The sequence below is a fragment of the Aythya fuligula genome, chromosome 2, assembly GCF_009819795.1.
Source record: "Aythya fuligula isolate bAytFul2 chromosome 2, bAytFul2.pri, whole genome shotgun sequence".
In the NCBI taxonomy this organism is placed as follows: domain Eukaryota; kingdom Metazoa; phylum Chordata; class Aves; order Anseriformes; family Anatidae; genus Aythya; species Aythya fuligula.
In genome coordinates this window covers 155,951,668-155,978,071 of record NC_045560.1, presented here as the reverse complement: position 1 = coordinate 155,978,071, position 26,404 = coordinate 155,951,668, and the positions used below count along the sequence as shown (strand labels likewise).

At 51.0% G+C, this 26,404-nt stretch overlaps 1 protein-coding gene across 2 annotated transcripts in view; it reads left to right on the top strand.

The window, feature by feature from the left end:
* The first annotated feature begins 17,048 nt into the window (after nt 1–17,048).
* Nucleotides 17,049–26,404, top strand: part of SLC45A4 (solute carrier family 45 member 4) — a 65,220-nt gene continuing 55,864 nt past the window's right edge. Inside the window, exon 1 of one of the 2 annotated variants that reach the window (XM_032181257.1) lies at nt 17,049–17,071. The gene's annotated coding sequence lies outside the window, so the exon portion shown is untranslated. The other variant, XM_032181251.1, reaches the window with a different exon arrangement.

Here is a 26,404-nt window from a genome sequence, read left to right as displayed (position 1 = left end):
TATGTCCAGGGACGTGAGGGACCTGGAACCAGTACTGCATACCCTTTTCTGACCTCATACACTGCAGTCAAGTCAGGGCTGTTGAACACCAGAACTTGTGAGCAGCCAACTGCTTGGGGAAGCAAGCCCAGATGTGTTAGGAAGGGCTGGATTTTGTAGGGCGGGAGTAGGATCTCCTTTAAAAGGTAAATTCCCCAACAAACACTTGGACTTCGAGAAGCCCAAGAAGCTTTATGTGCCTAATTCTGCTTCTGTCCCTGTGAGCTCAGGCCAGACCCATGAAGTCAGCCATGGGGTGGCAATTCTCTGAGGGCTGGGAGCCTGGATATAGTGCTGACGTGGTTATTTAGCCTTTGGGTACCTCCTGCTCAAGGCCCTGGTGTTGCACTGAGCAAACTGGGCAGCTGGCTTCAAGTCCCCAGTGTCACCAGTCACTGGCTGGAATCTGTTAGGGAAAACTGAGCATCCTAATATATTGTCACCAACGTGGCACCTCTTGCTCCATGCAAGGATATGGGAGACAGACCAGATTGCTCAGGTCTTTACCCAATCAGGTCTCGAAAACTTCAAAGGATGGAGACTGCACATCTGGTCCCCTTGCTTATCTTGTCCTCATGGGGAAATATCAGCCTGACAAGGTCAGATCTACCTTCCAAAAACTGGATTTTTGTGTATTTTTTGATGTACTTTTGATGGCCTGTCTTGTCTGTCCAGGCCCAAAGTTGATCTGGGGGTCCCAGAGCAAACCCCTGGCTCCTTACCCCATCAGCCACAGGTAGCCCCAGTCTGTTGAACGTGGGGGCTGCAGAGCCACTGGATTTCAGCCCGTAACACCTGCACCCAGAACCCAGAAAGATTGGCAAGACCCTGAACATTGGGTCTAGAGACATCAAACATGAGGCTAAAAGAGTCTGGTGATGTATTTGCCTCCTCTGCTCTTTGCCAGCCTGCCCCCTGCTTTTCCAAAGGCTTTAATTCACCTGCCTGACAGCTTCCTTTTATTAAAAATCTCCCTTTTCTTTGAGGTAGCCAGAGTCACAACACTGTAGGCCAAACCAGAGCTCCCGTCCCCCAGGACATGTTCGTTTGGTGGCTTGGCATCCTGATCAGGCTCTGAACGAAGGATGAGGCAGAAGCTCCTGCTTCAAAAGGTGCCTCCACGCCACCAATAGAAGGATCTTGGTGGCCACAGCTTTCAGAGGGACCTAGGAAGGTCTGACTCAGCCACTGCTGCTGGGTAAAAAACAGCCCAAACAGAAGGGGAAACCAGCTTCTGGTTGCAGCATCTGTGTGGGGCTGGACACTTCTGCTTTCACACACGGGTGCCATGAGGTGGTTCGTGTCTCTCACTCACACGTCAATAGGCCCCATGCAGGCCCAAAACAGCCAGGGATCTCCCTGGGTGTTTGGTGGACACTGAGGAGACCAGGAACATCTTTCTAGGGAACTGCCTGGGATGTCCCAAAACCTGACCATCACCGAGCCCATGAAGTCAGGGCTCCATTGTCATGGAGAAATCTCCCTCCTTCCCTCCAAGCCAGCCCCACAAGTGCTGCCCAAAGTCTCAGGCAGGTTTTTTTTTTTGGGCCCTGCACCACCATCTCTCCCAGCACACATCCCCTCACCTGCATCCCAACAGCCTTACATCCTTAACTCCAAGTCCCATCTGCTGTCTGGACCAAAACCATAACAGGGTATATGGATCTGTGGCCATTTTTCAACCACTATGGGGGGCCACCAGTATCGTGAGACTTCACACCAACCTCCTCCCACATCTTTGTGGAAGAGAAAACCTCCACCCCAAGCCAGGTCCCCACCAAACCTACCTTCTACTCCCTCCTTCTGCTCTCCTCAAACCAAGACCCCAACCCTTAGCTTCTGCCCTCCACCTCCTCAGCCCTGTCCTCCTCAAGCGGGGCCTTCCTTCACCCATCCAATAAATCTAATAAACCAGCCTCCTTTTTTCCTTCCCATGCCTTCCACCTCCTCCATAGCCCAGCCCATGGCTGTTTTGGAGCCAAGGCACCCCACTGCAGGGAACCATTTGGTTTACTCCTGTTCTCTTATGGGATCAGATGTGACAGCAATGAGCACGACAGAAAAGCTGTCACTAGAGGCAATGTACGGAGACTGGACTTCAGATCTAATGACTTAGAAGCATTTCATGTGTTAATCATTCTTCTTTGTTGTTCTTTATCCAAGTTGAAGCTAAATCTTAATCTCCTTAATCCCACTATTTCCATGTGAAAGGTCTCCGGGCAATGTGGGAGATAAACTCATTTATTTCTCTTAGAAGTTATGTCAAGGAGCACGACAGGAGGATCCGCATAGGCAGGATTTTTTAGCAACAGTCCCCCAGGGTGCGAAAGCCGTGTTCTTTTTTCAAACCTGATTAATTCTGCATCACTTGGGCACATTACAGACACCATTTTCTTGAAGGCTACAGCGTATTCCCTGGGCCACAGCTGCTGCTTCTGCCACTACTTGCTATTTCTGGAATGATTGCATCTGACAAATAGCAAAGGGAGAGATTTCAGCAATGACTCAGAGGCAGTTTCACATCCAATTTTACATCCAATGAAAGCTTTTCACTGGCTACAAAAATGTGAATGAATGAGGCTTCTTCCTGCCCCTACAGCCTCTTGGGATCTTATTGAATGTCACATCTCAAGCTAGGGGCACTCCATCGCCCTTCGGTTTTTCTCCTTTCCAGGCACAAGGGACAATGACTGTCAAGTCCTCATCAAACTTCTTGGGTTTCTCCCTGTTTAGTGACAATGGGCTGGGTTTGGATGTACCCTTTTGTCCCCTAGAGGAGCTGCCAGTGATGGGTCTCTCCATGCTATCCCACTTCTGTGAGTCACCGGGATTTACTCACTTCTATTCATCTCCAAGTCCGAGTGTCTTTTGGCAACACACAGAGATTTAGTCTATTTGCTCATCTAAGAGCCATTTACACCTGCCATTTGTGCAGCCCTTTCACTGTGGGTCCCTTCTGGTTCTTCAGCAGGAATCTTCATCCATTCTCCAGTCTTGCCAAGCTCAACATTTCCATCAGAACATCAGCAGAACCCCAATACAGGCACAGCAGTGACTGCTCTGCCACCTGCAGGATCTGTTGCCCTGCTAATGTAGACCTAGGGAGCCCTTGTCCTCCCCTATAGGTAAAGTTGACCTGTTACCCCATCCCTGCTAGTTTTCCACCTCTGTTTCTGCTTCTGGACCCAAGAAGCATCAGCACGGTAACAGAGAGACATTTTAGCTTTCATAGTCTGGCTTAGTCCCACATTCAAGCAATACTCCTAATGTTTTGGGTCTTTTTCCATGTAGGAAAATGGTGATGGAGAGGAATATGGAAGCAGGATTTCTTTTTTTTTTTTTTTTTTTTTTATATTTGAGGCTCAGTTTTAATGGCCTAACTTTGCGTTAAGTATTTCATAAATTGCAAACAGCCTTCTCAAAACACAGACTGAAAAAAAAAAATATCTTTGAGAAATTCTAAAACTCAGCTTTTCTCTGTCATCAGAAATTGGCTGAAACCCTCCGAGCTCCAGGAACCCCCTACCTTTTTCAGTGGAGACATATTGACCCCCCAAGGGGAAAATCTGCATATCTCTGCAAATATTCCTTAATTTCTTGCCATAATCCCCAAACCTGGAAATTACACATCTGCGCATCGCTTCCACTTCTAGAATTTGCCCATTCCGTGACTTTTTTCTCCTTTCAGGAAACGCCTTGAGCACCTTTTCAGGCAGATGTGCGGCAGGGCACTTGTACCTCCTGCGGTCTGAGTCAGGCTGAGCCTTCTCCTCGTGGCCTTGTGAAAGTAACGTGACTCACAACGCCGAGTCCCTGCCCTCCGATTCCAGGAGGACTAATAGCAGAAATGGTAATTAGCACGTTGGAGGATCAACAGTAATTACTGGTGTGTATTAACACCTACTATTACCGTCATTGTTATTAATATCAATAATGGCTCGAGAGTAATTGTGATTCTTGAGGCAATTAGAAGAGCAATTTTGTTATTACTGCTACTTTGTGCCTGTAGCCCTGAAGCACCTCGGAGCCCTTGCCATGAGCAGAGCTGGCCGCGACGGTGCCAGCCCCAAAGGCCAAGCCAAGAGGCAGCGTGGGGAGATGCTGAGATGGAGATGAAGGAGGTGGGGACACGAGGCAGTGTCATCAGCACGCGGGCAGGAGCAAACAGGTGCTAACGTGCCAGCTGAGGAGTCAGGCGATCCAGAGGCGTTCCCCTTCTCCACCACAACCTTCCCCGTGTGACATCAAAGGAGGCATTTGGAAAGCCATCGGGGAAAGGAGGCAGCTGCAGGTTATGGCGCTTAATTGTAGGTGTCTCCATGGGTGTAGGTGCCTGAGCTCACTTTGCAGCCACCAGGGACCAGATCGGAGCTGCCAGTGGAGGCTAATAAGCCATTTAACTGGCTGAGTGTACAGCTAACCCACCTGCCTAAACATCAGCACAATAGACATCAATTATATTGATAAAACCAGGAGCTCAGTTTGGTGGTAAAGCCATGATGCTCAGCTTCTGGTTTAAGTTACAGTGCTGGGCTCCCACGTGAGTCTAGTTTTCATTCCTCTCTGGATGTAAGATCTCCAAGTGAAAATAACTTGCTGTGCCCGGGCCTCTCTCTCCAGAATTTAAAAAGTCACAGAGGAGAAGATATTGCTATCGGTTCAGTGATTCAGCAGAGCCAAGGAACAGCTGTACTGTCATGAGCGAGGAGAAAAGCAAAATGTGACGGAGGCTCAAAAGCAAAGGAACAAGGAGGGGAATTTCTTAAGCCAGTTTCACCACGAAAAAACAGCATCTTGTTAAATGACACCCTGTTGCTGCCTGCCTGGACAGTGGTCTCTTCCTCCTCCAAAGGTCTCCTCCAACCTGAATTACCCTGGGACTGCAGAAGCCTACAGCAATTCCCAGCTGTTATTCAGCTCCCTGTTTAATCATTTACAGCAAGGTGGGACAGGCACCGTGCTGCCAAGACCTCGGTGCTCGGTGAGGTGACACCCCCAGGAGCCCCAGCCTGCCCATCGCTGCCTCTTCCGCCCCACACCAAGCTGAGCATGGGGCTCACCCCAAACCACAGCAGAGCCTTCCAGGAGGGGGCTGGGTTATTCGGAGGGGTCCGCATCCAGCCACCTATCTCCAAGGTGACACCCTCTGCGCCTACGTGACCAACACCCAGCTCCTCGCCCTCCCCACCCAAGGAGAAATTAACCCACGGCAAGGCTCCCCGTCACACCCTGGGAGCCCGGTCGTTACCTGGTGACCTGCTAACAAACATATTCCCCACACCACGATGCCGTGTCCTCTCTGAGCCCCAAAAAGGTGCCAGTGGGCAGCTTTTTGACTCTTTGCGGGGTCAGGAGCATCTCTGCGCTCCTCATCCCCAGTGCCTTGTGCTGGGGGCACTTGCATCTCCGAATGGTCTTGTGCTCCTAGGAGAGCTTTGCAGGATGGATAGTGGCTGGCGTGATATAATAACACTGGTAAATCTCTGATGTGGTGGAGAGCTGCCACAGCATTAATTCACCGGTGTTTGGCACCGAGGAGCACTCTGCAGCACGCCCCGTGGTGACGCCGCTCACCGAATGCTGCGCTCACGGCCCCAAAGTGCCAAACACCCTAAAGGGTGTGGGAATGAGGGCATCAGTGAGACATAAACAGGAAGAGTGAGAGAAATCCATGTGTCACCGCTGGGAGGGCCTTGTTTCCGAAGCAACTGGGTGGATCCTCAAGCCTCTGGGAAGGACACCACGAGGTGACCTCCTCCTTCCCTCTGCCCCAAGGCAAGAGCAAGTGTGCCTGAACCTGCCCCGAGTGCTCTCAGCTGCCCCTGAAACATCCCAGGCCACCACATTCGCTGTTCCCGGCTCTGCCAAAGCTCTGCCTCGGTTCCTGCACCTGTAAAAGGAGGAATTTGCAAGCGGATCCATTGCTGGGTGATTGGAGAGGCAGCGGGGAGGGGAGCCTCCGGCTGATGCTCGATGATTTGCAGCCGTCTGGTGAAAAGCAAGAAACGCACATGGAAAATTATGTGCTTAGGGGCGTTGACACCTGCTGAGGTGGGTGTGACACAGCTACAAAGTGCTGCCAGTCTCATGATGGTCCACGTGTGCACACCTGTGCTTGTTTGGCCCTTCTCGTGCTCCTCCAAGCGCAAAGGGAGCATTTGCCTTGCAGAGCAGTTCCCAGCACAGGGACCGTGGCCAGATTTCCAAGGGACACCATGTACCTCCTTTTAACTGCAGTTTGAAAGAAGTTTTTTTTTATTTTATTTTTATGATTATTGTTGCTGCTGTTATTCTGTTGGGCTTGGAAAATGGTGTGAATCACAGTGCTAGACTTCCTAAAAAAAAAAAGTCAACATTTGGTCGATTGGGCCAGCATCCTATTTTAGCAAGGAGAGAGGCAAGAATATTACTATTTTTGTCCAACACTGCATATATCTGATGCCTGTGTGAGCACTGGATGGCAAATACAGCCAAACATGTGTTTTAAAAATTGAAGTATTTTTATGGCTTTAATTGCAACGCCCTCAATCTTTGAACCCTACTCTTTGCAGGACATCGTGGGCGTCCAAAGCTGCGTAATCTGGGTCCAGGTGAAGACCGATTCAACACTTTGCCTGAATCGATGTCTCAATCCTGTGCAAAATCATGCCATCAGCTTGAGCTTGAATATTCCTGTTGCACCAGACAGGCTCTGTGTGCAGCAGACATCCCAGAGAGCCTCACAGCTGTTTACCAGCTCTGCGTGCCCAGGATCTGTAGGGTCCTGGTGCAATTCTCCACCGCCCCATATTAAACACAAGGACTTATTCCTGAGAACAGAGACAGCAAGGGGCTTCTTCTCAAATCTGGACAATAGTTCTGGCTCCTGCAGAGCCAAACTTACTTACAGAGATCAAACTTACTTAGCTGAGGTTGGTTCAATGCCCCATATGTTATTGTGTTCCCAATTTAGCTCTGAAGTCACTGCTCCAGTCACTACTTAGAACGCTAAACCTGTGTCATTAAATCATCTCGGAGCCCTCTGGGGAACAGTTAAGACTCAGGATGGCCTCTTGGTATTACTGTGCAATTTAGCTGTGTTCAAATCCTGTTAGCTGAGAAATATGATGAAAATGTATCCAGGAGACCAGCGCTCAGCAATACAGCTTCTATTCTTGACAGATGCACAAGCCCAACTTTCCACTGATAGTAATTGCTGAAGACTCGGACCTCATGATTTATCCAGGGCTCTTAAAAGCTTGATATTTGCTGTTCTTCCGGCACGGAAAGGTGAAGTTTAAATATAAAACCTGCCTCGGAAAGTTGTGTGCCATCCAACCGGCCAGCAGGTTCCTTACAGATGATAGCGCCCTGATCCTGGCATAATCCGATGTTTCATAAATGCCTTAAAAGATTAACGCATCATTTTCTGCTCAAACGGCAGAGGAGAATCGCATCTCTGCAGAGTAAACACTGGCAGCAGTCTTGCATAAGAGCCAGCAATTTCGCTGAAATTCTCCTCTGCGCTTCCTTGCAAGGGCAATTACATAATCAGGAACCTGCATCTATCAGAAGCAATCCTTTTCATTAAACAAGATGCTCAGCTAAATGCACAAGTGCAGGCTGAATGGGAAGGAAGGGAAAGGAGCCCGACTGCATCGCCTGGCTGGCTTGCAGAGAGGATTTTAACCTTTGAACGACTCAGCCCTGCTTCGTTTTTTTTGTTCATTAGCCAGCTCCAGCACTAGGAGCAGGAGTCTGGCAGCACCACGACCCCTCGAATCCCCATCTCGTGAGGCTCGGTGCTTACAGACTTGCACGCACCCCATCCTCCTCTGTAAATACAAGGCTTGTACCTGCCAAGGGGCACAGTGAGGCTCAGTGACTGAAAGAAGACCTGTGGGTGCAGAACAGCCAAGGAAACCTCACCTGCTCCTTGTTGAACCTTTGAAGAAGTAAAGATTTCCTACAGATTCACTACACGCTGTCCTGCTTGGCCGAGCTCCCTTAGGGACACGTCCTGCCCCTCTCTCTGTCACAGTCCCTTAGTTTCTAGTTTCTCCTAAGTCTCCAGGTGCATAAATTAGGGCAATTAGTGCTTAAATCTTAAGGTCAGTGCAGACAGTAACGGGCATCTGCACTTCAGCTTGTCAGCTAGACCCCATAACACCCATGGGGAGACAGCAGCTAGGATGAGATGTCCCAGTCGTTCCCGTTTCTCTCAACTTTGACGGGTGAATCTGCCACGACCTGCCACAGCCCTGTCACTTCCCTGCGTTTGTTCTGCAACCAGACACAGCAGCGGACACCATTAGCACAGTCTCCAGATACAGATGGCAGCTGTCTCAGGACAAATGTCATTTAGAGCCACATCCTGAAGGCCCATATCCAGGTATTAAAACCATCAGATACGCTCATTAGTCTGCTAAAAGTGCTCTGCTGTGCTGGTACCAAGAGCTCCAGGGGAAGCCTGGATCTAACACAGGTTTATACCTTACAGAAAAGCTGTGTCCTCACCGTGTTTTCCCCTTTGAACTGGTGGTAGGACTGTCCTTGGGGAAGATAAGGCCAAATTTTGCAGGAACCCCAAGGATGTCCATCTTGGTTTGGGACGGGCTTCATATCTCAGCTCTTACTGCCTCATCGTGGTGCTCCTGGATGGGGAAAATAAAGGACAAAAGGACTCAGAGAATCATACAATGGCTTGGCTTGGAAGGGACCTCAAAGATCATTTTACTCCAACCCCCTGCCATGAGCAGGGACACTTTCCACTAGATCATATTGGCCAAGGTCCCATCCAGCCTGGCCTTTTGTCCACCAAAACCCCCAAATCCTTCTCCACGGGGCTGTTCTCCACCAGTTCTTCTCCCAGCCTGCACTCCAGGACTGGATTTACCACACGCAGCCGAGCGAGGCACGTAATTCACTGAAGTGCCTTCTCTCGGCAGGAGAGCCCTTCCTGACTGCTGCGAGCGAAATTGCAGGAAACAATATTTTTCCTGCTCAGCCCTGGCGAGCCAACAGCACAGAAGGGACGTTTTTTGGCAGCGTTCCTCTGAGTTGATACAAGCATCAAGGAGACACAAAGCAAGGAGGATGCTGCTGTGGTCCACCCTCTTCCAGATATGAAACCATCCTCCTGCACTGGCATGGTCTTGGTGCTGTAGGTGTTAATCCTATCCAGAGTTTCCAGAGCAGGGAACTACAAGGCCAGGAAACTTTGGCAGAGGATCTGGTGAACATTTCAAATCATTCCCTGCAGCGGACAAGCTGTCCTTGGAGAAGTGGAACTATGAAGCCTATTTTTTTAGAGACTGAAGGTTTTTAAAGGATGGTTTTGGAGGTTTTTAGAGACTTCTCCTCTGGGGTAATACGTACTGCAATCATAGCACTGTATTGCCATTAGTGGAGGCATGGAAAGAGACCTTTTCTCCATCCAGCAAGTGGTATTTGCAAAAGTGGCAGGAGTTTTGATTTCTAAGATCTTCAGCCCTTCATCTGAGCTGGCTGAAAAAAGTGAAGGATTCGAGGGCTTGAATGAGCAAAGCGGAAAAATCATGTAAGAGAAAGCAAAAGGTCATTAGCTTTGTATCTCCAGCAAACTGAAACCAACACCCTTAGCTATTGCCTGTGACATGCTTTAGGTCTTTCTGGATCGGAGCGTGAAAATTTCTGGGAAGGAGACTCAGTTATTTCAGCGTTTAAAGTTTGTATTTTCAGGAAAAACACCCTGAGAGGAGGACGGTGAGTTGGAGAGAGCAACCAGAAAACAGCAGCGGGGTTACAGAGCTCAAAGAAGAGAAAGGATGAGGAGCAGCCACTCATAGCATACTCAGAGGACAAACCTGCTCTAGGAAGCCACTTCCAAATACTCTAGGATGGGAGTTAAAAAGGTAACGAGGCACTGAAGATCAATTAGTCTTTGCAAACGATCCCCTGCGATTGAGTTTCGGTGGGAAACAGGCACCTCCGCATCCTTCTGAGGCTCAGTGGGGTGAGCATCGTGCTGGGAGGGTAGAAATGTCACAGCCTGCAGAAGGAAAAAAAAAAATCAAGGAAAACTGCTGATGTTGCTGCCAAGGGGATTGAAAAGCTGAAGTGCCTTGGAGCAGGTCACTTCCAGAGCACTTGAAAACTGCCATCGAATTATCCGGTCAAATGAGCGTTAGATAAGCAGAGGCCTTTTTGGGGGCCTTCAGGGGAATTCAGACAAGAGGGTTATTCAGCAGCTGGGTGATTAAGAAAACTTTCTGAGGCAGGTGGGGGATAAATCATCGCTGCCAACCCAAGACTCAGCTGGGAGGGTGGCTGAGGAAGGCCGTGAGGCTCAGCTGGGGCAGGCTCCTTCCTGACCAGCTACCAGATCCCCAAGCTCTTTGAGGAAGCTGATTGAAAAAAAAAAAAAAAAAAAGAGTTTTTTGGGTTTTTTTTGCTTGGGTTCTTTCTCAGCCAGGTTTCCTATGTGGCTAGAAAATCCCCTTATGCAGTCACCATGCCTGTCTGTTCCTCCCCTCCTGCCCAAGAGTTTTCACCCCACCAGCGACAACCCTGGGGCTCGCAGAAGCACGAGGAGAGGTTGTCCTGCGCGTGCTGTGAAAACGGGTGGGCAAATACAGCGAGGTGTTTGGGGTCGAAGGGCTCGAGCAAAGTGTCACGGGGTCGCAGTCCCTCTGTCCCTTCCATAATACAGAGGAGCAGTGTGTAGAAAAGCTGGGGGATGCTCACCCTCAATCACACATCGGGTTTTGGAAATGGATGGAGGATGTTCCCATCTGGGGACCATCTCAGCCCACCAGGGCTAAGCCTTCTCAGAGACCCTGGAGGTTGTGCCCAGGACCTGGAGGGAGCCACACGTCTGTGGTCTGGCAGAGGACTATGAGAGGAGATGGAGATGAAGACGGCTGGCAGACAGGAGTCTGGCTTCTGCCAGTGAGTCACCGCAGAGCTGGGCAAGCTGCACGTCCTCCTGTGCCTCCGGTGCTGGCAAAAAAAAAAAAAAAAATAGGATACAGATCTGTCTCCATGTTGGGCCCTGAAATTCTCCAAAGGAGGAGAAGGAAGGAGGCAGGGTATGTGTGCTAGCCATCACCTTTTGATCCCTGAAGATGGAAAGTGCTTGGTTTGTCCTGCAGACAGCACTAAGTGGTGCCACATAAATCAGCTGATGATGAGTCGAAGTCTATCAGCAAGGTTAATGAAGGACACTGGAGTCACTGTTTCCCCTTTTCTTCCCTCTCCCCTCCTTGTTGTAACAAAGATCTCCTTCTTTCCTTCTCTTCCCTGCTGAATAAGTTAGGTCTGGCCATCTCCAGCTCCATCTCCTGCTCCTAGAAGGGTCACCAGGGTCAAGACCCTATTTGGTGAATTTGGAGTAATTCACCAAATTGGAGTAATTCACCAGATTTGGAGTAATGGCAAGGGAAGGGCTACACAAACGGCACGTGCTGATGGCACCTAGGGGAGCAAGGCAGTGAGATTCCAGCAGATCGATGTGCTGGGCTGGGAGACAGAGCAGTGAGTAAATGCTGGTGACTCACTGACATAGGAAAGGGTGGAGAGACTCGTCACTGGCAGCTCCTCCAAGGGACAAAAAAAAAACATCAAACCCATCTGCCTCATCTACCGCAGCCTCTTCCCATACGTCTTGTGCTCTCCAGTGGACTTCGACCAGTTTGTTGCTCCCTCTTTTAGTGGGGGACCCAAAACTGACCACGGTGCTCCATGTAGAGGAGGATCATCACTTCCCTCAACCTGCTGGCTTTGCAAGGGACCTGTAAGAGAACGAAAACTGCCCGTAAATTCAGCAATGGTTGAATCAAAGCCGTCTCGGAAGACCCTGACAGTTCTGCTCCCCCTCCCTGTACCACGTCTTTGGAAATCTCATCTGAGAACGAGCCTACAGACACCTCTTGTTACTTGCCAAGAATCTCACTGAATTAGCAGCAAGAATGAGCTGTTGCATCTTCAACGGCAAAGCTTTAAGTATTTGCTGATGTGAACTAACATCCCCCTCTGCGTTTTGATTCGTACGTCCACTCTGCTCTGCCTGATAAATTGCCTCCCGTGTAGAATCAGAGAATCACAGAATGGCTTGGGTTGGAAGGGACCTTGAAGACCACTTAATTTCACCCCCCTGCCATGGGCAGGGACACCTCCCACCAGCCCAGCTTGCCCAAAGCCCCATCCAGCCTGGCCTTGAGCACCTCCAGGGATGGGGCATCCCCAGCTTCTCTGGGCAGCCTGTGCCAGGGCCTCATTTTTTGCCCCATGATCAAAATTCTTTGGGAGCAAACCTAGGAAGGATGAACAGATAGCTCCAGCCAGCCTGGAGATGAAAGGGTGCTTTCAAATCACTACGAAAACACCATTTTAAAAAATAATATTCCAAAGCAGGAGCTTAGTTCAGCTTTTAATCACCCTCTCATCCCTCCAGGCTCCACTGAGATGTTATTCCCCCGGCTGATAGAGCCCCTCGTAGCCCAGAAGCGAGAGCAGGAGGCTGTGGGACAGGACGCCTGGGCTGCCCTGAGGTCTGCCCCCGACCTGCTGTGGGAAACGCGTCTCAGCCCGGCTCCTGAGGGGCTGTGCTGGCAGATTTGGAGGCCGAGGGTTTGCCTGCGAGGTGGTTTTGTGCAGCGTGCGTCACTGCAGCTGTGGTTTCCACCGCACTTATCGTGCCGGCCCCGTAACGCTTCCCTGTCTTACCGAGGTGTCAGGAAGATTAGTTGATGTTTGCTCAGCGCTGGACAGATGCGAGGAGAGGGGAAAGGTCCCCTGCCAGCTCTTCCTTCTCGCTGAGCAAATGTCATTCTCTCTGATGATGTTTTCAAGCCCTGCCAGGATCCCTCTGCTTGCCTTTGCCTCCACCCCTCTGGTGGCCCTTGCGGACCAAGGTCCCAGAGCAGAGCTTCTCCGCCCAGCACGGCAGGAACCTCCTCATGGGAAACATCAGGGTTCTCAAAAAAACCTTCTTCTTTCTCACCCCTCGCTTTCCTACTGGGTCTGTGTCCCCCTGTCCCTCCTGCTTTGTGGCCACACGCTGCATGGGGCTGGTAGGAAGCGCTGGACAGACCAAGTGGGACCAAACTGGCCCCTCCTGCACCTCTGTGAGAGCAGGAGTCTGCTGATTTGTTATTTGAGGAATAAAGGCAGAAATCCCATTTTATGTGCCCCTGCTTCTCTCTCTCTCTTTGCTGCCATCGCTTTGCAATGGATTCGTCCCCAGGAAAGGGAAGCAGGTTAGCTCTGAATTAGCTCTGCAACCACACAGAGCCCAACGCCAAAAATCTGCAAAAAATAAAAATAAAAATAAAAATAAATGCAAAAATCTGCATCGGCCACCTCCAGCAGGGTGCCCAGAACCACGTCCTGGTGGCTTTTGAAGGTCTCCAAGGAGGAGACTCCACAACCCCTGTGGGCAGCCTGTGCCAGGGCTCAGCCACCTGCAGAGGAGCAAAATGCTTCGTGCCGTTCAAGGCCATTCCCCAGGCTCAGCAGTGTAGCCACGTGGGGCAGTCAATCTGCTTGGAAGAGGAAAAAGCCTTTTTGCAACGCACCAAGGTGCCCGGCCAGGGTTGCCATGGTAGGAGGAAAATCTCTGGGCTGATTAGGATTAAACTTCGGCTTCCCTAAGACCGAATGGAGGTGGCCCTGATGGATCAGATGGATCCACAGGTCCCTTCCCACCCCAACCACTCTGTGCCCCCGTGATTTTGTAAGCAGAGCTCCCAGATCTCCAGGTAACGGAGCCACGAGGTTTCTCAGATGACCCTGGCACTGCCAGCCTTTGGTGAGACCTCAGACGCAGCCCTAACCCCAATTTCCTTCCCCGTGGCCATGCCCTCGCTGCCCTGGTTATCTCATGCCGCGTCCTGCTTTAAGCCAAACCTCCTCCCCGGCATTTGGTGCCATCAGGGAAGTCACCTCACCTTCCAGCCACTGGTTTCGTGGGCATCCAAGGTAGGACAGGATCCCAAAACGGTGGGCAAGCCGTGGGGCTGAGCCACGCAACACCGGGGCTACCTGGAGAGGAACGAGAGGGGGAAAGCTAGCGTGTGAGATCTGACAGGCTCGTATCAAAGCCAGCTGGCTGGCACACACACCGAGCCCAAAACACCCCAGGCCACCCCCCTCCCACCCTCCTGATACCATCACACCCCTCCGCGTTTAATTAAAAAGGGATTAAAGCCGGCTGCAAGGACGTGGGCGATGGCTGAGGTCAGGGGGTGCCTTGCGAGCAGGCGCCAAGCCCCGCAGCTGGTGCTGGGCCACTGGGCTGCCTGCTGGCGACGCCGATTTCTCCAAAACCTGGGAAGGTCTCAGCTGAGAGTCAGGCACCTCATCCGGGCTGGATTTTTTTCTTACAGAGCTGCTCCAGGAGGAAAGAGTAGGATTTGTGGTGCAGGAGCCCACAGGGGATGCTCACACCGCTGGTAAGGGTGAGTAGGATGGGGGCACATCTCCGCTGGCTCTTCCTGAGGCTCAGATTTGGCTGTGCGTCCTCCAACCCGCTCCCCAGTTCCCAAAGTGGGATCGTTTCACCAGGCAGAGCTCAGAGGGCTTTTTTTCCAGCCAGGCACACACCAGTCCTTCCCAGATCCAGGCTGATGGAAAGCCCTGGGAAGGTGTCCGTGGATGGGGCACAGGGCCAAGGAGCCCCCATCTCCCCTTGATTTTGGGGTGTTCCCTAACCATGGTGGGAGATGGCTGAAAGTCACCTCCACAGTGGGGTTAACCTGGGTTTGAAGTCTTCACGTCAGCGAGTTGCACCTTCAGGAGATGAACCTATTCCCAAAAAGATGGAGAAAAACTTAGAAGTTTATCAGAATGTCCTGGGTCATAAGGGACCCACAAGGATCATCGAGTGCGACTCCTGGGTCCGCACAGGACCACCCAAAAATCAGACCCTGTGTCTGAGAGTGATGGGACGTGGTGGCAGGAGGAAAGATGGCTTGGGATGGTGGGTGGACTCCACCACAACAATGTCCCTGGGCCTCTCGGTTTGTATCACTGCAAAGAACTCATCTGGAGGACACAAGTGGGTCCCTTGTCAGTAGGGTGGTGGCTCGTCCAAGCTGTGACATGGGGCCAGGCCCCACAGGGGTTGGACAGGCCAGTCCATGGCAGGTCAGTCCTCCCGGTTTGACCTGACCCAGCCACACATCCCCTAAAGCATTTTGGCTCTGCCCCAAACCCAGATCTCCCTCAGTGGTTTGGCCATCACAAGCCTGAAGAGCCCAGCGGAGTTCCTGGTGGCCTTTTAAGCTCTTCCTATCAGGATTTTATAGAATCATAGAATAGGATCATTCAGGTTGGAAAAGAGCTCCAAGATCATCTGATCCAACTGTCCCCCTGTCACCAATGTCACCACTAAACCATGTCCCTAAGCACCAGGCCCAACCTCTCCTCGAACACCCCCAGGGACGGTGACTCCACCACCTCCCTGGGCAACCCGTCCCAGTGCCTGACTGCTCTTGCTGAGCAGAAATGTCTCCTCACTTCCAACCTGAGCCTCCCCTGGCACAACTTGAGGCCATTCCCTCTGGTCCTATCACTGGTTACCTGTGAGAAGAGGCTGACCCCCAGCTCCCCACACCTTCCTTTCAGGCAGAGAGCAATGAGGTCTCCCCTGAGCTTCCTCTTCTCCAGAACAAACACCCCCAGTTCCTCACAGGACTTGTGCTCCAGGCCCTTCCCCATCTTTGTAGCCCTCCTCTGGCCACGCTCCAGGGCCTCGATGTCCTTTTTGTAGTGAGGGGCCCAAAACTGAACCCAGTACTCGACGTGCGGCCTCACCAGAGCAGAGCACAGGGGGACAATCACCTCCCTGCTCCTGCTGGTTCCATTACTCCTGATACTGGGTGCTGTTGGTGCTGTCACCCAGCCTTGGAAAGAGCTCTCCTTCCCTCCTTTCACACCCCACACTTGTCAGAGTCCATCTGAGTCACCCGCTCCGCCTCAAGCAGCCCACGCTGATTGAGTTCCCTAACGATTAAGCAGGGCCTGAAATCTTCGCAGCACTTAACGTGGGTCAACTAATTAAGCCAAGCGCCTAGCTGAGGTAGGTTAGGTTCAGTCTTGCAGGCGAGCGTGCCTCCTGGATTGAAGGCAGAGCCACCTTTTTGTCCCCATGGGTCCCCACTGGGACCTCAAAGGGTCGCAGAGCCCATAAGACCTTGTCCCTAGCCCAGGTTTCTTTCAAAGCCTGACCTTGATTGGGTTTTTCTCCCACATTTTCTGTCCTCTCAGGGGGGACAGGGTTCAGGTTCACAGAGCTGTGGACACCCCACAAGCAGCCAGGTGCCTGCAGGGTCCCGCTGGCTCTGCCTGGTTCCCAACCCCACAAGACTCGGGGCCTGATCCTGAGTGAATCATTTACCTTTTTCCCCCAATGCACCCGCTTTTCACCCAGGTGAGGATAAAAGAAAATACCCTGCAGGTTCCCAAGCATCAGCTAAGGTCTGCCTTGATCTTCCTGATGAGTACAGGATCCCCCAGCACAAGGACGGCCACCCCAGATGTAGGTGGCCCCATTTGACTTCCTGACACCAAAAGGTTCAGCCCCTGCTCCAGCCCTGTGGTGCCCATAACACCAAGGAAGGGGCTTGAGCCAAAACCATCAGCGTGCAGGTTGCAAAAGCATCTCCGCTGCTCGTAAGGGACGAGGGACACCCTTCCCATACTTTTTTAATAGGGAAACTTCCACCCTCACCGTGAAATCCACCCCAGAAAATCCAGGGTCCTAAAGCAGAGGAACTCGTAGACTAACGCTTTACCTCTGGGTCATAAACCATCGCATACATTAGGAGGATTCTTTATTTTTTTATTTCTTTTTTGATTTTTTTTCTCTTTCCTGAATATGCGCTGATCTCATTCAGCCGGGGAAGAGCACGGCGTGTGCTCAGCCGGGCTCTACCTGGCAAGCTGCACGGGCTGTGAGAGAGGGAGCGAACTTGCGAGCAGGCTCTGCAGTGGCTGCTGCCAGGCTCCTCGTGGTTTCCTGCTGGAGCAAGAATTCGGCTTCCTCACCTGGCCTTCTGCAGAGAGATGAAGGGTAAGGCAGCACAGCAGCTCCACGCACCGCCAGCATCCTCTGCTTTCAGATTAGCTGGGGTCGGGATTTGCCGCTAGCTGGGCGAGAAAACGTCTGCAGGCTTCCCCCCCACCACCTCCCGGGGAGCAAGAAAATGCTTTAAACATGCTGAGTGCAGGGAGAGAAATCAACGGGGACCGCTCCTGATGCTATTTTAAACGTCGGCACAGAACCGCTAGCTAGCGGCGCTGAATCCAGCAGGGCTGCAGAAAGCCAGGAGCAGCAGCAGAAGGCACCGGCTGCCTGCCCGAGCAGCAGGGAAGCATTTACAGGGACGCGTGGGCTGCTTTTTCGGGTCTGCTTCGTTCGGTGCATCTCCTCCCGACACCACCGTGGCGTTGACATGTCGGCTTCTGGATGCATGCGGGCAGCTCCGGGGTTCAAAATGATCCGCAGCTAAGCCGTCCAAAGGGATCCGCGCTGCAGCCCATGTGAGTGCCCCGGTGGAAGTTTGCATGCGTGGCTCCAAGGGGGGGATGCAGCTCTCGGCCGGGTGACCGAGGGGGAAAAAGGGCACGCCGTGGGCTCGCTGCATCCGCCGGGTGCTGCTGAAGGCAGCGCGGGAGCTTAAAGGTGGCATCGGAGAGCAAAGATAGCGCAGCGACTCCCAGCCTAAAAATAAAGGCTGTTGCAGAGCCAGCTGCCGCAGGAAACGTCCCCTCGGTAAAGGACTGGGAAGGAGAAGAGCAATCCTGTGGCTGCCGCTGCAGCTCTTGATGCAGGGGGGTTAATTGGGGGTGAGGATGTTTGCCGGCGGTTAAATGCTGCAGCCTGGGAGGCTGGTTAAAGATGCAGAATTACCAGAGCGGGCACAATCATCTCGAGACAGGGGAGCACCGATCGGTTTGAGCTCATCCTAGGGAAAAAATAAATAAATAAATAAATAAATATTTTTTAAGATACGGCCCGTTTTGCAAAGCCCAGGCACCACGGGGATGGGCACAACCCAGAGCAGCTCTTTGGACCGGCGGCTGGAGGCCAGGCCTTTGCAGAAACGCTGCTTGTGCAAGCAAAACTGCTGCCGGAGGAAAAAGCTCAGGGGCTGGGGAGCTTCTTGTGCGTGGGTGCCTGTCTGCGCTTTTGGGGGAGGAGGTGAGAAATGCTCCCCGTCCCCCCCAGCTGACTCTGCAGCCGCTCGAACACGATAGTTTTGCTGTGGCTGTGATGCTGGGTGTGATGCAGGGCCGTGCTTTTAGCAGGAGAAAGCTGCCGGGGTTTAACGTGATGGTTATTTCTGGTGCTTACAGCCTTGTAAGCAGGAATTTCGTAGCTCTAACCAGAGCTTGTTTCTGAAAAGCTGGTGTTGGGGGCCCGTTGCTGCTCCTGTTGGATTAGGATTGATTCCCCTGATGGAGGGATCGATGCTGTGTGGTCATTACGTGCTCCAGGCACAGGTCCCACCTCCTCCCTGCCTTCCCTGGTTCACATCTCTGTTCCCTGTTTTGGAGATGAAAGTTAGGGAAACGTCCTGGATTGCTACTTCATTGCCTTTCACTACATTGTTTGTTTTCACACTAAATTTATGGTCTGTATTTTTTTATTTAACACAGCCGAGGACAAAGGGTTCTCTGTGCTGAGCAGGCGTCTTAAAATGTGCCCATTAAACCTCGCCCTGTGAAACCATAGGGGTTGAGTGCTGCGTGCACTGGTAGCGATGGCCCCGACATTTCTCGTCCTGAAGATTACAGGAGCTGAGCTCAGAACAACGCTGTCGTTGTCAGAAAGGCTGCAGGGAGGGAGGAAGGACGGAAAGACTGGCACACGAGGGAAGGGCTGCAGCTCTCTGACTTGCAGGACACCTTCCTGGTGTCTTCACCCAGAGAGGTTGTGGGGTCTTCTTCTTGGAGACCTTCAAAAGCCACCAGGATGTTGTCCTGGGCACCCTGCTGGAGGTGGCCCTGCTGGATCAGGGGCTGGAGCAGATGGCCACCAAGGTCCCTTCCACCCCAACCACTCTGGGACTCTGTGATTCATGATCTGGATGACCAGGAAAATCTTCATCCACCTCTGAAGCACAGCCACGGCTTCGCTTGGCAGGGCTTGGCAACCCACGCATATCCTGCCATGGAACTGGGCGTCGCGTTTTAGCCCTGCCGTCCACCCACCTTCCCACAGCGGGTGCCAAAAGTGACCAAGCACCACAAACAAACTCCTCCTGGATGAGCAGCTTTCCTGGATTGATACCCACAGAGTGCCTCTGCCTGCCCTGAAGTCATCCGCAAGCTGCTCTGAGATGGGTCCAGCCCCCCAAGGGACAAACATTTCCAGCGTCCCAGAGCAATAGGAATTTTGAACACACACACACACAACAAACACCTTGCTAGCAGCTGCACGCATGCACGAAAACACTGACCTGAACAGCAGCCAGATCGTGTTTTTCTTTATGAGAATGCCCCGTTCTTGAGCAATTTTTCCAGTACATCCCACGCAAAGAGGTTTTCCTTGAACGCCACACGGCAGCAGTTACCACCTCGTGCCAGGTTGTTTTCTTTTCTCATTGTGTAAGGGCTGGGAGGGCTCTCACGCATCACCTGGTGTCTCCGTCCTGGCTGAGACACCCTGAGCGATGTGTCCTCAGGGCGCTCGGGGACCGAAATCCAGCCAGGTTTCCCTGCCCCTACTTGATGTGCGGAGTCCTGCTGAAGTCACAAGATCCCAGAGTGGTTGAGGTGGGAAGGGACCTCTGGGCCCACCTGCTCCAACCCCTCCCTGCTCAAGCAGGGCCACCTAGATGAGGTTGCCCATCAAGGCAAGCCGAGACAAGATCGCAGCTTTCCACAAAAGCCTCGGGCTTTCATTTTGGCACGTACACGCGGGTCTATTAAGGTATCATCCTTCCTCTTCTCATCACGGGAACAGCCCTCGTGGGACGGGCACGTTGACTCTTCCAGGTTCACATGCACTGCAGAAACCTTATTGATACTCAGACTCCTTCAACACCGGCATTGGCTATTAGCGTCTGGGATATTTTGCTTAATTAGCTAAATTCTTAGTTGTCAAAGAGCTACAGGGTGAACAAGAACAATGTATTTAGGGTTGCGGGTATAACCAAAGTCCCACATACTCCTCAGTTGGCCCAGTGTAGCCTGTGCTTACTCTGAGTTTGAGCTACTGTGAAAAAGGGGAGTTTTTAAGGCCTTATTTGACCTCATTTATCAACTTTGGCCATGTGAACTGGGCCACACAGCTTCCACTTGCCCACAGGATGCAAAGACAAGCCAGGACATATGCCTTAATGGGTAGAAGAGGATAGTTTGCCCCAGCTGGGTTGACCCCAAATATAGGATCCCAATTATCTATCAAATCATGTATGATGGATCACTGCACTTCATGTTTAGCTATAAGTGATGGACATGCAATATTTATTCCTAACTAAGGGAATGAAATGGTCAGACTCTCCCATCCCACCTGGGAGAGCTGCAGGGTTATTTCTAGGGGAGCGGCTCTGCTCCTTGGCAGACAATTCTCATTGATCCAAGCTTGAAATCCCATCAGGTCCCTCGTTTCTGCAAGCAGGAGAGAAAGAGAGGCCAAAGGAGCACTGTCTGCCCTGCCTGTCTGCCTCCTGGTACCCTGCACATTGACCTGATTTGAAAACCAGGAGAAAAAATTGTATTAATTCAAGAGAATCTAGCAAAAATTTCCCCTGTGTTGTCTCACTCAGTAAAAACAAACAAACAAAACCAGTATTCTAGTTCTTCTTTGACCAAATCAGATCATTTTTAAAAGTCCATTAATTGTAAAACCCCAACGCTCCTCCAAATAAAAAGGCATGGGACATACAAAATTTGCTTTCCACAGTTCTCTTATCCAAATTTGATCTTCAGTTTGCTCGGCCGTGATGAATTTGTGGCCTTTAGCATTTCCCAAATAAACAAATAAAAAAATTTGGAGCCCCAAACAAACAAAAAAATTAACAGAAAATGTATATTTTCTTTTATTTCTAATGTAACACACCACAGAAATACCTAGGGAAACCTCTGCTTCATGGTGCAGTTTTATGAGGGAGTGAAGTAAACCCTGTAGTGGTGCAAAGGCGAACTGATCCCTGTCCCCATGTGATGCTGGAGCAGACTGAGCAGCTTGTTACCCATCCTTTATATGTTCTTTTAGATCTATTTTGGGGTATTTGACATGATTAGGTAATCATTAGGCACAGGAGAAGCTTCTGGCTGGGATCACAACCGCATTGTTGGCCGGGGACTCCTGCATTTGAGTCCTGTGTTAATGAACATGGAGTTAATGAATACCTGTTAGGAGAAGAGGTTAATGAACATGGAGCAAATAAATACCTGTTTGGAGAAGAGGTTAATGAACATGGAGCTAATAAATACCTGTTTGGAGAAGAGGCTGAGCTAGTTTGTGGGCCGGGGACCATACAGAGGATGCAGAGGATCCTGCCGGAGGATTCGGTGTGCTTCAGTGGGGAGGAGGGGGAGTTTCAGATCACAATTACCTTACAGACATGCACAGAGAAAAGAACTATAAACACACGAAGAAGAATACAGGTTAAATTTGATTTGGCAATCTAAAAAAAAATAATAATAAAATAAATAAATAAATAAATAAATAAATAAATAAATAAATAAATAAATAAATAAATAAATAAAAACAGGAGCAGTGCTGCACAAGGGGGGCACTTAGTCCGAAATCTAAGTGACGTGAGGAGTGAAGAACCATCATGAACCAGTAATATTCTCCTCAGTTCTCATCTAGACATCCAAAATCTCTGACTTTTCCTCTTCAGAAAGCAGCATGGGGCTGCAGAGCTGCCTGCCCTTGGGAAGCTTTGGCTGCCATGGCGGCGCTGAGGGCCTCGGCAGCCATTTTGCCACGTCTATGGTGCGAGCGGGTTCATGGGCCTGAGGAGAACATTGGGCTGTTTTTCGGGCGAGCAGGAGCTGTGGCTCTCCACACGTTGTGCCGGGACTTGGCGGCACAAAGGCTGAGGAAGCCCGGGGCCACATTGGCTCTTTGTGAGAAGGCTGGGCAGACACATCCAGGTCATCCACTCCAGACGGCATTCACAGCCTGTGGTTTTTGTCATCCTCCAGTCATCCCGAGGGGAGCTCGGCGCCTTGGCAGCAGCCCTGCCGCTGTCCCCAGGGTCCCTGGAGCACGGCCGGAGCGTGTGGTGGCACTTTGGGAAGAGGCCACCACGTCCTGCTTGGATGTGAGGTGCCTCACGCACAGGGCGCCCGGCCACGGCGCCTCTCGGGTTCATTTGGGCACAAAACTCGTTCCTGGCCAGCTGAGGAGACATCCAAGGACAGGATTGAGCCGCGGCTCATCATCTCCTTCCTTCTCCTCGGTCCTTGTACCGCTTTTGGCTGGGATAGTTAATTCCTAGGAGGCATAGATGCAAAAGGGAATGAAGCAAAGGTCATCCGCGGCCAAGTCCATAGTTGTCTCTTGCCATGCCTTGGTGGAGTCCAGCATTCAAGCTTTGGGAAGTGTTTGGAACTGGATAAATGAGCAGGAAAGGCAGCATTTTGGCAGCTGTGAAAAGGAGAGGCAAGCTTTATCCTTTGCTCTGAGGTTTCCCTCAGCTCCCAGGCTTTAGACACTGAGGCGCAGGGGTTGGCAGAGCGTGACGAGGGAGATTTGGCCACGCTTCTTGCTGGGCTGACGGGAGGGACTGTGCTGGAGGAAACAACGGCTCGATGACGGCTTTCACATTCACAGGGCAGCTCATGGCCGTGCGTGCCTTTAGTGTGCTCGTTTTCATGGCATTTTCAGTAGATGCACCTTTGAGAGGGAAAGAAAATGAGTGCAAGATCCCATTTTCCTAGCAGACCCTGACTTTCATTTTTGAGGCCAGCTGTCTGTCTCAAAAAAAAAAAAAGATTTTTCTTTACAATCCTGGAGAGAGAGATGAAAATGCAGGGTCAGCTGCAAAAGATCAACTTGCTGCAGCAAACCCAGCGCCCTCTGCACCAGCCGAGAGAGCGGGAACTTGGCTTGCGTTGCTTCTACACAACCGATCAATGGAAACCAGGCAATGAAACGCTGTGGGTTAGCATGGTCCTGCAGGCTGGGGGGTGGCCAGAGCTAACACGGTGACACACACAAACACACCGTCAGCTGGTGAGACCCCAGCTCCTCCTGCTGCTTGGTTCTCCGTAAGGAAAGGCCCGTTCAGCGCAATCATCGTGGATTCAGGCCTGCTTAGCCGCTGAAATTTTGTCTTCCCACAGCTTCTGTGACTCACTCTGCCCTGTTCTCCTCCTCCCTCTTTATTTCTCTTTCATGTTTCCTTTATTCCCTCCTCTAGCTTCTGATGGGGTCACACAGGCCTGTGTGTTTGAGTCTCTTCCCAGGGATCACTCATCCACACGAGCAAACTCAGCCACCTCTCCCTGCTGCTAAGAGCATCTTTCTATTCCTGACCAAACCTTCTGATTCCTTCTGCCCTCCATACCATCTTAGCCTCTCCTACATCTCCCCATGGGTGCCTAATTAATATTTAAAGGTCAGCCTGGCTAAAACAGCCTTGGATATCCCCTTCCTCCTAAGCATCCTCCCTAAACTTTCTCATAACACAGCAAACAATATGATGTGTTATCTGCCACGCTAACGCAGCTCCTGGATGCCAGCTCCACTTCCCACCTCTCTTTCCACAGTCCATGCATTTTGGCTGGTTTTAAACCTTGTGAATTTTCTCCAGCCCAGCTTCTCCAGCCCCGCAAGTAAATCTCTTGTGTATCTCCTCCTTCCTCTGTTACCAAAATACCTTCCATGGGACCTGATAGTGCTTCGCTCTTACCCATCCAGGATCCTTCCTATGAGGTGGTTGATGCCCCATGGCTTCAGTGTTAAGAAGCATTTGGACAATGCCCCCAATAATGTCCTTTAACTCCTGGTTAGCCCTGAAGTGGCCAGAGAGTTGGACTTGATCTTTGTAAGTCCCTTCCAACTGAACTTTTCTACCCTAAAATAGACGTTTCTCCTAACTTCTCCTTTTTGTCTTCCACAAATAACCCCAAATAGCCCTTCCAGCTCCTGGCAGAAGCCTGCCTTTGCTCCCTAACATCTACACCTACCACGCTGACACAGATTACGTTATTGCCCCGTGATCCCCTTTGCCTGAGCCCATCCGTTCCCCTATGTCTCAATCCTGGAACGGCAAACACCAGGAGTCATTGCGCAGCACCGCTTAGCCCAGCTGCAGCTTCTTGTCCTATGGCAACAGAAACCAGGAATAATAACAGCAAGGTGATGACTCATTAAAACCAATAACCTCAATAATTAGGCTTGCTTAACTTTTCCAGTTGTATAAACAACTGAAAACAAATAAATAAACCTTATGCTTTTATGCATATGCATTTTAATATACAAGATATTTTACTCGTCCAGTTCGTCGCACAGAAATTTGCAATTTCAGGCACTTGTCTCGGGTCTGATTTCCTCTCTACCCAACGGCAATCCCAAAGAGCGAGCTGAAATGCTTGTTTTGCCCAATTCTGTTAGTCCTAGAGGCTTCCCAGCACCTCGCTGCTTCTGAGCAAGGAGGAGCCCAGCTGCAGCAGTGCCTTGGTGCTGACAACCCTTCAGCTGCCATTGCTACAGGGGAAATAAAAAAAAAAAAAAAAAAAAAAGGAAGGCAGAACTGTCCAAGTTTTGAGTTCCTGAAAAATCTGTTTAAATCAGGTCAGGAAAAACTGTGTTGGAGTCTGGAAACAAAAACCTCTCGAGATCTGACGCTCGGTGGGTGCATCTCTGCCATCCACCTCCCATGGGTGCAGCCTTTTCTCTGCTACCCTGCTGCCTGCCCCTCGCTAAATAACCCTTGTGTGCTCGTTGCTCTGGATGGAGGCAGAGAAGGAAAGTGAAAACTATGACAGGAGCTGCCTGTGGGATAGGGGGGGCTGTCTGTGGGACAAGGAACCATCAGTCAGAGGAAGCTGAGGACTGAACCTTGGAGAAGGCACCTGAGGGCAGCTGAGACCCCAGCAGGGTCTCAGGGTCTCAGCAGGGTCTTCTCCAGCACTGGGGAAGCCTTAGTGTAGACAAGACCTCAGGGCACTCAGGAATATCACCTCCAGGCTGTCACACCTGCCCCATAGTCCTCACACCCCCCAAAAAACCCCAACGAGTACAATAATGTGGTGTTAAAAACGGGAAGTGTTTATGGAGAGAGACCAGCTCGCTCCGCTGCTCGGAGCTGCATGTCCTGGAGTCCCTTTTGATGTAAATGTGTGAAATTACACATTTCTTGCAAGGCTCAAACGTAGCCATGGCAACGTGGTTATCAAACAGTTCCATATGGAAGCACAAATCCATAGGGGTTTCTGGCTGCTGAGATTAAACTGCCCAGGGACAGGGCTCGATATACACCAAGCTCAGGCTCTCCATGTCCAAAAGGAATCGGCTCCAGCTTTGGACCGAGATTTTTTTCAAATTTTTTTTTGCCTCCAAATTGTCTTCGTTCAGCTGGGCTCATCACCAAGCAGACGCAGAGAGCTGCTAAAGGAGCCGGTACCATCAGCGGAGAGGCAGCATCATGCGCCTCTCTGCTCCTTTAGGAAGTTAAAAACTTCATCAAAACTCCTTCGCTCAGCCCCTCAAAGCCTCTGCGCCTCCTCTGCACCTGGGATTCTGTGATATTTGGGGTAGGAGCCTCAGCATCCCTCTGCAAGCAGCAAAGAAGTGGATGTATCTCCACAACAGCACAGTGAGCAGCTTCCTTGGACACCTAAAATCCCCATTGTCAGCTCCCCCCAAGCTGTCACATAGGAATTCCTAGGGTGGCTCCCTCCCTGTAGCTAATTAACCCCTGATCCTCATTTCCAGCGGGAACATTTCGTGTTTCTGCCTCCAGAAAATGACTCATGCAGCTCTCGGTCCGATAATTTAGGCAGCCTGCTAAATTCTGGCACCTGCTGCCACCGCAGGTTGTCCTGGGGACGGATCAAATCCCTTTCAACCTTCCCTCCTGCGAGCCAAACATGTCAGAGCTCCAGCCTGCTCCTGTTTCCAAACCCACTTCCCACCTACATCAACCGTCCTCCTCGGGTTCCTGCTCTGCAGTGGGAGGTTTTGCAGCAGAACCTCTTCACTTTTCCTCCCAGACTATTTTAAGGAAAGGTTGCATGGGATATTATTTTGCTTGAATAAAATGCAGCGTGCTGGCTGTAAAGACAGCCTTTTCTCGGTGAAGGATGTGATTTTGGAAAGAAAAATGTTGTTTCTTGATTTTAAAAAAAGTGAATCACACCCAAACTGTTTTGGAAAATTAATAGAAGCTGTTGCAGCGCTAAGTGACGTTACCCAAACAATTTTGGGTAGGAGCTC